The sequence below is a fragment of the Octopus bimaculoides genome, chromosome 29, assembly GCF_001194135.2.
Source record: "Octopus bimaculoides isolate UCB-OBI-ISO-001 chromosome 29, ASM119413v2, whole genome shotgun sequence".
Classification (NCBI taxonomy): domain Eukaryota; kingdom Metazoa; phylum Mollusca; class Cephalopoda; order Octopoda; family Octopodidae; genus Octopus; species Octopus bimaculoides.
Window position 1 is genome coordinate 1,298,965 of NC_069009.1, and position 878 is coordinate 1,299,842.

Sequence of the window (878 nt, forward strand, 5' to 3'; positions counted from 1 at the left end):
TCAAAAGACAAATCATAAGATCGTATTTTCGTTGTTAAATTTTGGTTTGAAAAGAAAGTAATTTTTAAAAAGCGACTCGGAAACGGAAACGACGAAACGAATTAAGTCTCGCTGTCTGTCTGCCTGCCACTGTGTGTGTATATACCGTGAAATGAATTAAATATCCGAAAAAGAAGCACACTCTAAAGAAGGGGTTCTCAACCATTTTTTAAATCTATGAACCACTTTGATAATCATTTAGATTTAGTGCACGCCTTAACCATTCGGTGCTTAAAAACTTGTTCAAAATTCCTAATTTGTTTTCCCATAGATTGATTTGTAAATGTTTAACTATATAAAGCGTTCGAGAAAGAAACTTGTTCCCTACAATACATTCATGTAAAGCAAAATTTTTTCAAATAACCTTAAAATACTATTTTGGATCGCAATTTACTATTTTATTGTGTAGACCCCAGAACTCTTATACGGACGTGCAGGGGCCAAATTGACTCCGCTTGAGAATCACTGTTTTAAAGAATAGAGCAGTAATGTTTTTACGCACAGTGAAATATATATATTATATTCTTTTATTCTGTTACTTGTTACAGTCATTTGACAGTGGCCATGCTGCAGCACCGCCTTAGAGTTTTTTTTTTCTTCGTCGAAGAAATCGAACCCACGACTTAATTTTTTCATAAGCCTAGTACTTATTCTATCAGGCTCCTTTTTCTCGAACTGGTGTATTACGAGGACGTAAGCACGACAACATGTATGCACATATGTCTGTTTGTCTTTGTATGTGTTTGTCCCACTATGTTTGTTCCCACACCATCGCTTGAAAACCGATGCTGGTGTGCTTACGTCCCGTTACTTAGCGATCTCATATATATATATATATA

General features: G+C 35.2%; 1 protein-coding gene across 1 annotated transcript in view; it reads right to left on the reverse strand.

The window, feature by feature from the left end:
- LOC106879001 (zinc finger protein 22-like) overlaps window positions 1–878 on the reverse strand; it is a 10,947-nt gene that overhangs the window by 9,331 nt on the left and 738 nt on the right. The gene's annotated exons all lie outside the window — the stretch shown is intronic.